Source organism: Schistocerca cancellata, chromosome 4 (genome assembly GCF_023864275.1).
Source record: "Schistocerca cancellata isolate TAMUIC-IGC-003103 chromosome 4, iqSchCanc2.1, whole genome shotgun sequence".
Classification (NCBI taxonomy): domain Eukaryota; kingdom Metazoa; phylum Arthropoda; class Insecta; order Orthoptera; family Acrididae; genus Schistocerca; species Schistocerca cancellata.
The window spans coordinates 35,624,317-35,636,893 of record NC_064629.1 but is presented as its reverse complement, the minus strand read 5'-3'; the positions used below and the strand labels follow the sequence as shown (position 1 = coordinate 35,636,893).

At 45.9% G+C, this 12,577-nt stretch overlaps 1 pseudogene; it reads left to right on the top strand.

Annotated features, from left to right (window-relative positions):
• Window positions 1-12,067: 12,067 nt before the first annotated feature.
• LOC126185769 (5S ribosomal RNA) lies at window positions 12,068-12,184 on the top strand (annotated as a pseudogene).
• The last annotated feature ends 393 nt before the right edge of the window (window positions 12,185-12,577 follow it).

Genomic DNA, 12,577 nt, shown 5'->3' with positions numbered 1-12,577 from the left:
AAGCAATGATCACACGCACGGCACAGCGGACACACCAGGAACCGCGGTGTTGGCCGTCGAATGGCGCTAGCTGCGCAGCATTTGTGCACCGCCGCCGTCAGTGTCAGCCAGTTTGCCGTGGCATACGGAGCTCCATCGCAGTCTTTAACACTGGTAGCATGCCGCGACAGCGTGGACATGAACCGTATGTGCAGTTGACGGACTTTGAGCGAGGGCGTATAGTGGGCATGCGGGAGGCCGGGTGGACGTACCGCCGAATTGCTCAACACGTGGGGCGTGAGGTCTCCACAGTACATCGATGTTGTCGCCAGTGGTCGGCGGAAGGTGCACGTGCCCGTCGACCTGGGACCGGACCGCAGCGACGCACGGATGCACGCCAAGACCGTAGGATCCTACGCAGTGCCGTAGGGGACCGCACCGCCACTTCCCAGCAAATTAGGGACACTGTTGCTCCTGGGGTATCGGCGAGGACCATTCGCAACCGTCTCCATGAAGCTGGGCTACGGTCCCGCACACCGTTAGGCCGTCTTCCGCTCACGCCCCAACATCGTGCAGCTCACCTCTAGTGGTGTCGCGACAGGCGTGAATGGAGGGACGAATGGAGACGTGTCGTCTTCAGCGATGAGAGTCGCTTCTGCCTTGGTGCCAATGATGGTCGTATGCGTGTTTGGCGCCGTGCAGGTGAGCGCCACAATCAGGACTGCATACGACCGAGGCACACAGGGCCAACACCCGGCATCATGGTGTGGGGAGCGATCTCCTACACTGGCCGTACACCACTGGTGATCGTCGAGGGGACACTCAATAGTGCACGGTACATCCAAACCGTCATCGAACCCATCGTTCTACCATTCGTAGACCGGCAAGGGAACTTGCTGTTCCAACAGGACAATGCACGTCCGCATGTATCCCGTGCCACCCAACGTGCTCTAGAAGGTGCAAGTCAACTACCCTGGCCAGCAAGATCTCCGGATCTGTCCCCCATTGAGCATGTTTGGGACTGGATGAAGCGTCGTCTCACGCGGTCTGCACGTCCAGCACGAACGCTGGTCCAACTGAGGCGCCAGGTGGAAATGGCATGGCAAGCCGTTCCACAGGACTACATCCAGCATCTCTACGATCGTCTCCATGGGAGAATAGCAGCCTGCATTGCTGCGAAAGGTGGATATACACTGTACTAGTGCCGACATTGTGCATGCTCTGTTGCCTGTGTCTATGTGCCTGTGGTTCTGTCAGTGTGATCATGTGATGTATCTGACCCCTTCCTGGGACAATGAATTCACGGTGTTCTTATTTCAATTTCCAGGAGTGTATAATAGTCGAGGGATATGAAAGGGAATCAGTGGTTGGGAAGGGAGTGAGACAGGGTTGTAGCCTCTCCCCGATGTTATTCAAACTGTGTATTGAGCAAGCAGTAAAGGAAACAAAAGAAAAATTCTGAGATGGTATTAAAATCGATGGAGGAGAAATAAAAACTTTGAGGTTTGCCGATGACATTGTAATTCTGTCAGAGACAGTAAATTACCTGAAATAGCAGTTGAACGGATTGGACAGTGTCTTGAAAGGAGGATATAAGATGAACATCAACAAAAGCAAAACGAGGAGAATGGAATGTAGTCGAATTAAATCGCGTGCGGGCATTAGATTAGGAAATGAGACGCTTAAAGCAGTAAATGAGTTTTGCTATTTGGGGAGCAAAATAATTGATGATGGTCGAAGTAGAGACGATATAAAATGTAGACTGGCAATGGCAAGGAAAGCGTTTCTAAAGATGAGAAATTTGTTAACATCGAGTATAGAGTTAAGTGTCAGAAAGTCGTTTCTGAATGCATTTGTATGGAGTGTAGCCATGTATGGAAGTGAAACGTGGACGATAAATAGTTTAGACAAGAAGAGAACAGAAGCTTTCGAAATGTGGTGCTACAGAAGAATGCTGAAGATTAGATGGGTAGATCACATAACTAATGAGGAGGTATTGAACAGAACTGGAGAGAAGAGAAATTGGTGGCACAATTCGACTAGAAGAAGGGATCGGTTGGTAGGGCATATTCTGAGGCATCAAGGGATCACCAATTTAGTATTGGAGGGCAGCGTGGAGGGTAAAAATCGTAGAGGGACACCAAGAGATAAATACACTAAACATATTCAGAAGGATGTAGATTGTAGTAGGTACTGGGAGATGAAGCCTGCACAGGATAGAGGACCATGGAGAGCTGCATCAAACCAGTCTCAGGACTGAAGACCACAACAACAACAACGAGAAGTATGAGGTCATCCACATGAGTGCTAAAATGAATTCGTTGAACTTCGGTTACACGATAAATCAGTCAAATTTAAAGGCCGTAAATTCAAGTAGGAATTACAATTACGAAAGACTTAAATTGGAAGGAACACATAGAAAATGTTGTGGGGAATTCTAACCAAAGACTGCGTTTTATTTGAAGGACACTTAGAAAATGCAACAGATTAGCTAAAGAAACCGCCTACACTACGCTTGTCCGACCTCTTTTATAATACAGCTGCGCCGTGTGGGATCCCTATCAGGTAGGACTGACGGAGTATATCGAAAAAGTTGAAAGAAGGGCAGCACGTTTTTTATTATCGCGAAATATGGAGAGAGTGTCACAGAACTGATACAGGATTTGGGCTGGACACCATTAAAAGAAAGGCGTGTTTCGTTGCGACGGAATCTTCTCACGAAATTCCAATCACCAACTTTCTTCTTCGAATGCGAAAATATTTTGTTGACGCCGACCTATATAGGGAGAAACGATCACCACGATAAAATGAGGGAAATCAGAGCTCGTACGGAAAGATGTAGGTGTTCGTTCTTTCCGCTCGCTATACCAGATTGGAATAATAGAGAATTGTGAAGATCGTTGGATGAACCCTCTGCCAGGCACTTAAATGTGATTTGCAGAGTATCCATAAAGATATAGATGTAGATGTAGATGTACGGCATTCGGTGTGATTTATTTAGGAAAAGCATGGAAAACGCGAATCGGGAGTGTCTATCCGAGATTACTAGACTGTGGCTCCTCTGGATGACAGCTGAGGCCTACCTCACTATTAGTAAACCTGTGTTCGTATTTAATATTTTCTTCGCTGAGGAAATATTTTAAATTCACTTCGGCTGAGGGTTATTAACGCCATTTACGCCAAACATAAGGAACTGAAAACCATATTGATTTCTGTCAATCAAATATTTGTAGTGGTTCTTTGTATCGGTATCAGAATTATGCGGAGCGATGCTTTATAGATTGTTAAATTACTCCTGCATGATGAGGATTTTTCACACTCTTAGACAGAAAAGTGGTCCTAACAAAACAGTTATCCTCTCTTTTATAACTATGGGATGATGGTACATCTCGACTTACGGTGTCGTCCTGAAAGACGCCAAATCCTTGTTGGTTTGTCCTCTTCCACTTTTTTTCATTTCTGTCACTCACTCGAAATATCATCGTTAGGAGCGGACCGATCAGTTTCACGGAATAACGTGTGTTCGGGTACTGAGAGCTCTAACTTCATTTGCTCTGATTAATTGGGGTTTTGGCTGTGTCTCGTTTCTAAATTTTTCTACGGAATCTGTGAGTGTGACCGCTCTGCGAGGAGCGGAGCGCTTGAGAGACTCGCGTGTAAGCGGGTCAGACAGTTCTCAGAAATCGGCCTGTCGGTGACAACAGCGGGGTGCCGACAGAGGCGACCCCTGGCGAAAGGTCGGCGGTACGTCTTTGTATCATCCGGGGTGTGGAGGCCAGCGACCCGGCAGAAGTTTGGAGCGACTGACCTCGCTAAATAGTTTTACTGCGGAGTACGGCGTACTGCTCGGCGCCAGGTGTGTGCACTAGTAGGATGTCGCTCTCAGAACTTCATGTCTGACACTGTGGGGTGCCCGACAGATAGGCACCACATGTAGACGCTATTCTGCAGTGCTCGTGTGCAGTTTCTCACACCTCTGTTCTCCCGCGCGGGGCAAAAATGAGCGAGATGATTGGAGGACTGCAGATCGTTCGTGCTGACGTCATAGAGCGCCGCTCAAATTTAGCGGAGCTGGATTCTGGGCGGTGTTTTTGGAGGGTTGTACGTGGCCTACGGTATGGAAATGGTTGGCGTATGATCCCGCGCACAGCCACGATTGAAAATCTTGGTTCGTGGACGGGCCGAGGCGCGCTAATTTTCCGCAGTTGGTGGACTGAGCAGAGGTTTGGAGGAGTCTCATTTGGACCGCCAGCTGCCAGAGAGACAGGGCGGTCAGTCTCTTCTGGACTGCCAGACAGATTGTTTCATCGTGGAGTAGAAGACCAAATTCTTGGTCGACGTAAGGGTGATTTCGAAACAGAGCTCGGCAATCCTGTTTGCAGCCTGCAGACCAACCCAGTGCTGATAGCTGTCTACCCACGACCCGACTTCACAGTTTGGTAAAGCATTCGCAGCAGTGGCAAAGTAGGGACTTGTATTTTCATGCTGACGCTCTCAGCTATGTGCATCATCACATTGTGGTCACACCAGGGATTTCTGATTGTGTGAAGCTATAGACGAGTAATCTTACTAGATCACTGTTCCACAGCGAGTTTTTAGTCTATTTGAAATTTCGTCCTGCTCACAACAGAACATAGGGAAGCGTTGTTACGTAGCAAGTCGACACTTTGGCAACAGCTCATTCTCCGTTCTCTTATTTTGTCGATCATATTACAGAATAATTATGTTGTACATTGAATTACCTCTGTGTCCTATGATAATAAAACTCATAGTTATACCGAAACTGATTATTATTTCAATAGTTAAAGTACGGCGTTTAATATTATGTCACTGTGCCATACATTCCGGGGATATTAATTAACCAAATTATCACGAAAATAAAGTACGACATAGGTGTCAACTCTTTAAGTGTCCATTCGGGGGCCTAAACAGTTTCTTGCAGGATTAACTGCTGTCCATTGTGTGGTAGAAAAAGTAGCAGTTGGAGAAAGGCTAGAGAGTACTTGTCTTTCTGATACAGATTTACAATGAAGCGCGTGTACATGCGTCTTCAAATACAGAGACATGTAAACTGGCAGAAGACGGCGCTGCGGTCGGCAACGCCTTTGTAAGACAAGTGTCAGACGCAGTTGTTAGATCGGTTACTGCTCCTATAGTGCCAGGTTATCTAGATTTATGTGAGATTGAACTGGTGTTATTGTCAACGCCCGAGCGATGGGACACAACAACTCCGAGGTAGCGATGAAGTGGGGATTTTCCCGTACGACCATTTCACTAATGTACCGTGTATGTAAGGAATCCGGTATAACATCAAACCTCCGACATCCCTGCGGCCGGAGAAAGATCCTGCAAGAACGGGACCAACGATGACTGAAGAGACTCGTTCAGCCTGACAGAAGGGCAACCCTTCCACAAATCGCTGCATATTTCACTCATGTATACTTGATGACTGCACGACATACAGCTTTACGCCTCGCCTGGGCCCGTCAACACTGACATTCGACCGTTGAGGACTGGAAACACGTTGCTTGTTCGAACGAGTCTCGTTTCAAATCGTATCGAGCGGATGGTCGTGTACGGTTTGGAGACAACCTCACGAATCCATGGAGCCTGCATGTAAGCATGGGACTGTGCAAACTGGTGACGACTCTGTAATGGTGGTGGTCGTGTGCAGTTGGAGTGATATGGGATCCCTGAAACGTCTAGATGCGATTATGACAGGTGATACGTACGTAAGCATCCTGCCTGATCACCTGTATCCATTCATGTCTGTTGTGCCTTCCGACGGACTTGGGCAATTCCGGCAGGACAATGCGACATCCCACACGTCACGAATTGCTACAGTATGACTCCAGGAACACTCTTCTGAGTTGTATGAGTATGAGTATGGAGACAACCTCATGAATCCATGGAGTCTGCATGTCAGCAGGGTCGGTGCTAGCTGGTGGAGACTCTGTAATGGTGTGGGCCGTGTGCAGTTGGAGTGATATGGGCCCGACTCCTGATACGTCTAAATACGACTCTGAAAGGTGACACGTACGTAAGCATCCTATCTGATCACCAGCATCAATTCATGTCCACTGTCCATTCCGACGCACTTCGTCAATTCCATCAGGATAAAGTGACACCTCACACGTCCAGAATTGCTGCTGAGTGGCACCAGGAACATACTTTTCCTGGCCATGAAACTTCCCAGACATTAATATTAATGAGCGTATTTAGGATGCCTTGCAACGTGCTGTTCAGAAGAGATTTCCAACCTCTTGTACTCTTACGGATTTATGGACAGCCCTGCAGGATTCATGGTGTCCGTTCCTTCCCGCAATACTTCAGACATTAGTCAAGTGCATGCCACGTCGTGTTGTGGCACTTCTGTGTGCTCGCGGAAGCCCTACACGATATTAGGCAGGTGTACCAGTTTCTTTGGCTCTTCAGTGTATAAGACATCAGGTGAACATCGCGTTACCCCACTCCGGCGCCTTGCAGCCTCTTTTCCAAAGTATTAATAGATAGACAGAATTCACGTATTTACTGTGTCTGTGCCAAACTAATAAGCGAAAATGTGTAAAGTAATAAATACAGTCCACTGAGATTTGCTTTTGAGAGAATTATATAATTAAGTTTATATTTATGACCCATGTTCGTTTATATTACTATACTATGTGTGTTTATTTATGATTGTTGCGTGGTTAACTTCGGTTTCAGACATTTTTCGTGACAAAAAATTGTTTGAAACTTCTTTACTTTTTTTCAGGTAAGATGATTCGACTGAATAATGGATGAGGCTGAATTCTGTTTTCGGTTACTGATGTAGCAACTATGATTTCGAATCTACTCATAACCAACGAATTACGGAAATAAACAGCTCTTTTCAAATTAGAATTAAGTAAAAGTGGAAAAGATAACAAAAATTCAGAAAAAAGATAAGCTGCATTGCTGTCAAAAATATTTCGTAACGTCACGACAGTTTTTGTTTCAAGCGGTGGTTTTCTCTTCCGTGTATTGTAGTAACCGCAACACTGAAATTGTAGACCTATAGAAGTCGACAAGTAACTAAAGATATTTGTCCTAATTTATTTTTTCTTCTAAAAAACTTAACTCCGCCATGAGTAGCAGAGGACAGCACCATGCCGACCAGCCCCGCGCCATCCTTTGGCATGCGGCGTCATGCGGATGCCGCATGGAGGGGAATGAGACGAGCGCTCTGCTTACCCGACGGCTGCCGGTTTTCCATACCCTGCAGTCGCTGCTTCTCCATCAGGTAGATCCTCAGCTGGCATCATGGGGCTGAGTGGGATCTACCCCCCACCCCCCGCCGTGGAAAACTCTCTGACACAGTCGGGAATTGCACCCGGGGTATCCGCTTGGATGTCAGATGGGATACGTAGGCAGACACACCTTGTTTATTAGTGCTTAAAAATCGACACAATACCAAATTTCAAGTTAGAAGAACTTAAGATTTCTGACTACATTCTGATACCCCACAACGCTCTAAGAATGGCACAAATTGTGAAACCTTCAGAGAGATCGACCTAACACTTAAAACGTATCAAATACCTATCATCATTCCGCGGTTTCAATACCAGATCGGATACATCCAGCATCTTGGTTGCACCTCTGCGTAAAACTAAAACTTTCGTCATCTAGTCATCCATTTCAGTCATACAGCTTTGGAACAAACCAGCTGTAACCAGCGTCTTGTGTAAAACCAGTCTGCCTTTAAGAAGAGATTAAAGCCTTATATGGTATCATTGGTGTAGCCCTCTTTTCTTCATATCCTAGCTGTTTTCCTTCTGTACAACGGGGAACCAGTATCTCTTCCTCACTGTAAATCATCCTTGCTTTTCTCGCCCGTTTCTGTTCGTTTCCAACGTTCCGTCTCATCTGATAATCTTACCCTATTATTTCTCGCTCTTCCTCTGACCAGTCAGCTTCTTCACCGTAGTAATACCTTTCGTTCCTCTGTCACACATATCGGTTCGACATCATTATTCTTATTCGACTAGAAAGTAATGAATAATGAAACGTTAATAATATCGACCTGCCATAATTTTCATATATTCGTTAATATATACTACACAGGTTTAATCAAAATTGGGTCACTTGGGTGACACAGCGCAGTTCCTTGCAACGGTAGAAAATAGCTGTCAAAGAACGATAATCTGGCAACACTATAACTTCACGTAAGATCAATATCTTCGTTCAACACAGGGCAGATGTGATGCTTAGGTAATTAAGGGCGTAGAATTCTGCGTTAGAAAACTCCAGTTAGTTTCTGGATCTAGATGTACTTTCCTATTTTACAATTTTGATTTTCTAATATTGCTGTAACACACCGTTTCTTAAATTATACATATCTTTCAACTAAAGGTTCTTTAACGTAGAACATGACAATTATTGCCGGCCGGGGTGGCCAAGCGGTTCAAGGCGCTACAGTCTGGAACCGCGCGACCGCTACGGTCGCAGGTTCGAATCCTGCCTCGGGCATTGATGTGTGTGATGTCCTTGGGTTAGTTAAGTTTAAGTAGTTCTAAGTTCTAGGGAACTGATGACCTCAGAAGTTAAGTCCCATAGTGCTCAGAGACATTTGAACCCACTTTTTAAATGTGGAATAATAAAAACGATTGTACTCCCATATCTGTGCTTGTATTATGTAACTGCTCGTGTTTCGTATAAGATCTGATGTAATTGCTGCGTAACGATTAAGTGGTTAAATCAACCTTTCGAACTCGAGCATTCTAATACAAAACTCTACCACTGCAGTAACTGCACAGCATATCTGCGGATCACCGAATGAAGGACGAGAAATTTAATTTGTAAATTCTCTTTCGGTCCTGGCATCACTTTTTTTTTTTAAATCAAACGGGTATAGCGTAGCAGGCGTAGCCAGAAGCAGGCGCTTACAAATAAACGATCGTGCGTTTGATATCAGATTTGTCGTTGCGTCCGTAAAGCACTCCAATTGACTGTCAGAATTATTCCCTCATCAAAAATACGACCGACTCTTCCACTAATCCTGCTACCCGAAAAACAGTAATCGTACTACTGCAATGAGGACGAAAAAAGTGATCAAAACGTGTTCCGTTTTATTTCAAAGTCCTCTCTCTCTGCCTCTCTCTTTCTCTCTCTGTCTCTCTCTCTATGAGTTTGTGGTGTTTGTAGACTTAATTAATCTACCTCCTGCATAATAAATACGCTACCACAATATTCAAAGTAATATTCTCAACTAAGAGCAACAACTTTTTTGTAATACTCTCTACCTAGGTCTGTTCAGCGTCTGAAAACACTCATGCACTTAATTAGTACCAGCGATCATTTATCTCTTTATTGGATGTTTGCGGTTTCATGAGCCAGCCGAACAGGTAAGAATCACACAAAGAGAATAATTCTCGGGAATAACTTGGATTTTTTTAACGTGAATTGGTTAACTTTCCCAAAACATCTAGCACTGATCGCCACATGTCCACTTGTCTTTCTGGCCAAAACATCCCGTATTATGACTCGAATTTGGCGAAGTAACTGTGTCTTCCGCTGATAAAAGTTGCTCAGTGCTGCGTGCTGCTGGCGTATTCTAGTAAACAAGAAGGAAATACTGAGCAAGCACACACCCCATTTTATTTAAATGTCATATGCATGAGAATCGTGACCAAGTATATATGACCAGGTCGGTTCCAGGAAGATGTCGCACTGTGTAAGCACCAACGGCAGCGCCCAGGGATCAGCTCGTAACGACTGGCAGATCATGTAGTAGGGACGGGAAAAACTGATCGGTTAAAATCGATACCGGTGTTTCAGTTCTGAATAATCGGTATTTTGCGGTAGTTATTTGGTCTCAGTTACAACAGGAGCTTTTAATTTTTTACTAATAACCAAGTAAAAAACCGAAATACACTATGCGATCAAAAGTATCCGGACACCCCCCAAAACATACGTTTTTCATATCAGGTGCATTGTGCAGCCACCTACTGCCAGGTACTACATATCAGCGACCTCAGTATTCATTAGACATCGTGAGAGAGCAGAAAGGTACGCTCCGCGGAACTCACGGACTTCGAACGTGGTCAGGTGATTGGGTGTCACTTGTGTCATGAGTATGTAGGCGAGATTTCCACACTCCTAAACATCCTGAGGTCCACTGTTTCCGATGTGATAGTGAACTGGAAACGTGACGCGACACGTACAATACAAAAGCTTACAGGCTGACCTCGTCTGTTGACTGAGAGAGACCGCCGACAGTTGAAGACGGTCGTAATGTGTAACAAGCAGACATCTTTCCAGACCATTACAAGGGAATTCCAAACTGCATCAGGATCCACTGCAAGTACTATGACAGTTAGGCGGGAGGTGAGAAAACTTGGATTTCATGGTCGAGCGGGTGTTCATAAGCCGCACATCACACCGATAAATGCCAAACGCCGCCTCGCTTGGTGAAAGGAGCGTAAACATTGGCCGATTGAACAGTGGAAAAACGTTGTGTGGAGTGACGAAAAAATGGTTCAAATGGCTCTGAGCACTATGGGACTCAACTGCTGAGGTCATTAGTCCCCTAGAACTTAGAACTAGTTAAACCTAACTAACCTAAGGACATAACAAACATCCATGCCCGAGGCAGGATTCGAACCTGCGACCGTAGCGGACTTGCGGTTCCAGACTGCAGCGCCTTTAACCGCACGGCCACTTCGGCCGGCGTGGAGTGACGAATCACGGTACAGAATGGGGTGATCCGATGAGAGGGAGTGTGTATGGCGAATGCCAGGCGGACATCATCTGCCAGCGTGTGTAGTGCCAACAGTAAAATTCGGAAGCGGTGGTGTTATGGTGTGGGTATGTTTTCCATGGAGGGCGCTTGCATCCCTTGTTGTTTTGCGTGGCACTATCACAGCACAGGCCTACATTGATGTTTTAAACACCTTCTTGCTTCCCACTGTCGAAGAGCAATTCGGGGATGGCGTTTGCATCTTTCAACACGATCGAGCACCTGTTCATAATGCACGGCCTGTGGCAGAGCGGTTACACGACAATAACATCCCTGTAATGGACTGGTCTGCACAGGGGCCTGACCTGTATCCTATAGAACGCCTCTGGGATATTTTGGAGCGCCAACTCCGTGCCAGACATCACCGACCGGCACCGATACCTCTCCTCAGTGCAGCACTCCGTGGAGAATGGGCTGCCATTCCCCAAGAAACTTTCCAGCACCTGATTGAACGTATACCTACGAGAGTAGAAGTTGTCATCAAGGCTAAGGGTGGGCCAACACCATATGGAATTCCAGCATTACCGATGGGGGGCCCCACGAACTTGTAAGTCATTGTCAGCCAGGTGTCCGGATACTTTTGATCACATAGTCTATCAGATAGCCGTAGCAACAGTGCTACAATTTTTCGTTTTTAAATAAATCTTTTTAAAAAAATGCAGTTATTTTTATTCGCAAAATTCGCATTGGATTGAAATATTGCGTTGTTATAGAAAATAGGAAAAAGCGGGATCAGTGCTATTTTAATAACAATGCCGAAAGAAACGAGCAACAAACACGAGGCATAAGAAGTGGACTAGCACTGCTGAGGCAATAATGTCTCTCTCGCCGTGTGTCATGGTTTAAGGTACGCACGTACCTGCAGTGTGCAAATTTAACTCCACCTGGTCTATGCAGCAGTTTCTCGCTGTCGTCGCCGGGCATCCGTTGTATTGCAGGATGGCAGCAACCCCGGTCTATATTTTTACGAAGTGGCGTAGCAGTGAAGTACGATGCTTCATTTGCTTTGAATGATTAAAGATATGTCAAAGAAATGGTTCAAATGGCTCTGACCACTATGGCACTTAGCATCGGAGGTCATCAGTCCCCTAGAACTTAGAACTACTTAAACCTAACTAACCTAAGGACATCACACACATCCAAGCCCGAGGCAGGATTCGAACCTGCGACCGTAGCGGTCGCGCGGTTCCAGACTGAAGCACCTAGAACCGCTCGGCCACATCGGCCGGCAAAGATATGTCCTCAATTTCTATAAAATAACAAAAGAAGGGCGAAATTATGGTAACATTAATTAATTAAAAATTTAACAACCATCCATTCATAGCATACACGGGCAACGGCCTTGCCGCAGTGGCTACACCGGTTCCCGTGAGATCACCGAAGTTAAGCGCTGTCGGGCGTTGTCAGCAGTTGGATGGGTGACCATCCAGCCGCCATGCGCTGTTGCCATTGTTCGGGGTGCACTCAGCCTCGTGATGCCAACTGAGGAGCTACTCGACCGAATAGTAGCGCCTCCGGTTAAGAATACCATCATAACGACCGTGAGAGCGGTGTGCTGACCCCACGCCCCTCCTATCCGCATCCTCCACTAAGGGTGACACGGCGGTCGGACGGTCCCGGTAAGCCACTCGTGGCCTGACGACGGAGTCCATTCATAGCATACAACAAAAACAGGAAGTAGGTGATCTGCCGCCTGTCTACATAATATGCCTCAATGTGCCTGTAGCCCTTGAAAACAGACAAATTAACACGAAAAATTAATTCTTCAACCTCAGTTTTCACTCTTTAGCACTGAGTACTCTTAATGTCTAAATAGCGGTATAATCCCCGATTACAACATTA